Source organism: Agrilus planipennis, unplaced genomic scaffold, assembly GCF_000699045.2.
Source record: "Agrilus planipennis isolate EAB-ADULT unplaced genomic scaffold, Apla_2.0 scaffold46, whole genome shotgun sequence".
Classification (NCBI taxonomy): Eukaryota; Metazoa; Arthropoda; class Insecta; order Coleoptera; family Buprestidae; genus Agrilus; species Agrilus planipennis.
Genome location: NW_020438933.1, coordinates 850,852 through 854,327, shown reverse-complemented (window position 1 = coordinate 854,327; position 3,476 = coordinate 850,852). Strand labels below are relative to the sequence as shown.

The following is a 3,476-nucleotide window of genomic DNA, read 5'->3' as shown; positions in this document are numbered from 1 at the left end:
ACTCATAACTAAAGCAAATGAATTCCGTGCTTTCGATCCTACTTCAATAATTGCTTTGACAAAATTAGGATCTTTCACGAGTTGCCTAATTGGTGGCCCATCAAAAATTCCTGCTTTTAATTTTTCATTACTTAATCCTGGAAACTTGAAAACAAATTGAAACATTCACCACTTTTGTCAAACGTCTTCACAAACTGTTTCACTATACCAAGTTTAAGTAGAAGGGTCTTTAGATTTGCTAGATAGTACCTCTCGTGACTTCAGTTGAGGTCGTTGAGCAGAAGGTATATTAGGATACGATCACTTTCTTCGATTTCCAGGATTAATTCCATTTATTTTCACAACGCAGAAGTAGCAGTCGTGGTGGTGATTCCGGGGCTCTAGTCAAATCATGGGTGTCACGAAATTTATTGCATCCCTTTTTCCATTGGACCACAATCGTAAACATACAACACATTTCAGGCATACAATATGAGGAAACCACGGCTTATCTTGATAGCACAATTGTATATAAAGGTATAGAAGATACGCAGTTTTCACGAAGTACTATATAGATTTTAGATATTTTTCAAAACTTTATTCACCATATATATAAGAAAAACAGTTTGGATTATGTAAACAACACCTTCTTGGGGAAGCCACATCGAAAACAACAATAACATATATTTTAATGACCGACAAAACACAAAAATCTAAACAAATTGGTAAATGAGGGTAGTTAGTTAAAACTCAAAAAGAAAAGCTGTTGCAGAAAAATTATTTCCATATATACAGGAAACAAACAATTTTTTTTCTTTTGTTGGCCAGTGTAATAACAGAGGAAACAATATAAAAAGAAAAAAGCTCATACATAGGATTCATAGGAGGAGGATACGGACTGATGTTAATTTTGTGTAAAGAATAATTCAAACAAATTAAAAAAAAAAAAACACAGTAAACATCTTATAACACGTTTTTAAAAGAGTGTAAAATAGCGCCTTTCTATGTTACTCACTATTTTTAAGGATAATGTCAGAAGAGTACCTGATACTTCATTTTTCAATTTAAATTAATTGTATTTGCTGAACTGACCAATAATTGATCAATAAAATTGAAATTGGTCAATAAAAAATAGGCGCGATAGGTTGGTAGGACACCTTCTCAGGCATGAAGGTCTAGTCAAAGACATATTAGAGGCAGAAGCAGGAGTTAGGAGGGGTAGAGGTAGACCTAGGTTAGATTACTGTTCGCAAATAGTTACGGATGTGGGTTGTTCTAGTTTTAGGGAAATGCGAAGTTTAGCTCAGGATAGGAAAGAGTGGAGGTACGTGTCCAACCAGTCTTAGGACTGACCACCCTATCATGATATATTTGTTAAATTAACGATTTTATTTTTTTATATACTCAAGGAATGTCATCTAAGCAATTAGTAGGTAGTATCCATTTGTTGTAAGAATTAAATATTATGTTTCGCACACTTTGTTTTGGTACGTTATAAATTTTTTGCAATGCACTGTATGTCAAGATTTCGCGAAAATTGATCGCAGTCGACAGCGTGTGGCGTGACGGTAGCCCAGCGTTCCAGTCAGCTCCAGTTCAGTCTCTGTCGGCTCGTATACGTTTGTAGTCGTGGCCTGTCGTTGTTTCTCCTTATAAAAATATTAACCCAATTCGTAACGCTGTTATATCAAGTAGACGTTTATTAAGATATATATTTTTTACTTGCTAGCTTTGAAAAAAAAGGAGACGAAATCATACATCAGCTTTTCCATTGTTTTCTTCTCTGGGAGGTACGTAAATGATTTTTTCCATAACCTATGTTGTAAATATTGCACCTTCCAGAATTACTCTTCCTATGATAAGTTTTAATGTTTTTTGTTTATTAGTACAACCTGTTTATGTGTACAATTCGTATTTACCTATCGTTAATTATGGGTTTTTATTGTAAATTTTGTAATAATGCATTTAATCTTAGGATCGTTAACAATAAAGTAAGTATATTTTTTGTTTGCCTGAACTTCTTAAATATAAAATATTTATATATTAGAAATTTGACCATTTATTCCTTGACAGAATTATTGCTTTACTTTTTCCTAATTCTGAAGTATCTTCTTACTTTTCTCTATGAATGGTTAATAAAATGGTAAAATATAAAAAGCTCCTACCGCTGATTCATAATATTTTCATTCTTACATAGTGTACATTTCATGCAACAACAATATAAAAGTAGAAGTAGGGGGAAAAGTTAATAGTAGTTATGTGTTAGTACCACCTAAAATTATTTATGATGAACTGAAAATAGTCAACGGAAAGTACGAGAACTATAGTAATTAAATTAAATTAAAAAAAAATATAAAAAATGTAAATCCTGCGCATTAATTTTATTCCTACTCTACCTTTTATGTCCCAGTATTGCTACTCGACCAACGGATATCCTTAAATATCCTAAATAATACTACTACACATTCTATATCTTCTATACACATTATACCACGAGCTGAACTAGCATCTAATTTTACTTTGGGTAAAACTATAGCTTTTGTAGTAAGGGCACTATACTAAAAATCATGAGAAAACTTATATTATATTACATTGACGCTGCGCTGTAGGTAGGGCTAATCTAAATACCTACAAGAAATCAAAAACTAAAAAAAAACACTTAAAAACGTTTCGGTGTTTCGATTTTCTCTAACATGGCTGAACAGTGAGTGCGACTGCTGCGATAAATTAATGTCCTACTGCTGACCTTCAAGTACCATAAGTTTGAAAAAATTTAAAAATCTCTGTACCTGTCCCTCTCCTTGTTAAAGAAATCTTCAGATGGTGTAGCTAGGTATATTTACGATACCTTTGTCTCGACTTATTAGACAACGACATAAACTTTACAACTTAAAAAGATGGTATATGGCAAAGAAGCTTAAATTTCATAGATTAATAATGAAATTGTTAAATTAAATACTTTTAGCAAGTCTCACAGTGTATTTATTTTTAATTCTCTAACAATTGTTTCGGTTATCACACCATTTCCAAAAAGTAAATCGATAGTAAATAATATAATACAATTTTGTTTCTTAAATACTATTTAATAGTTTTCAAACATTTTAAATGAAAGTGATTTTCTAACCTCTACAGATTACCTCAAATTAATGAGGAAAAATTGTTGGTACTGTCACGCACTCACCGAGAATCGAACCTCGGGTATCTTTAATGTGTAGAGTTAATTCAAAAGTTAACTCACCAATGCAATAGAAAATTTCTTATTATTTTGTAACACCTGGACATGGATAATCGATTTGAGAATGTTCAAAAAAGAAATCTAGTTGTCTTTTTATACTGGCCATATATATATAATGTCATTCGTATACACCGCGTAAATCTAACAGGTTCTTTATAAAGGATTGATAGACATAAATCATTTTGATTCGAAAATTGCCATAAAAATTTAGCTTTGTAACGATGACACGGGTGAACTCATCAAGTAAATGAAAATGGTTATT

General features: G+C 31.8%; 1 protein-coding gene across 1 annotated transcript in view; it reads left to right on the top strand.

The window, feature by feature from the left end:
- The first annotated feature begins 1,569 nt into the window (after nucleotides 1-1,569).
- Nucleotides 1,570-3,476, top strand: part of LOC108744747 (glutathione S-transferase) — a 115,013-nt gene continuing 113,106 nt past the window's right edge. Inside the window, exon 1 of the mRNA XM_018480653.2 lies at nucleotides 1,570-1,769. The gene's annotated coding sequence lies outside the window, so the exon portion shown is untranslated. The remainder of the gene's footprint in view (nucleotides 1,770-3,476) is intronic.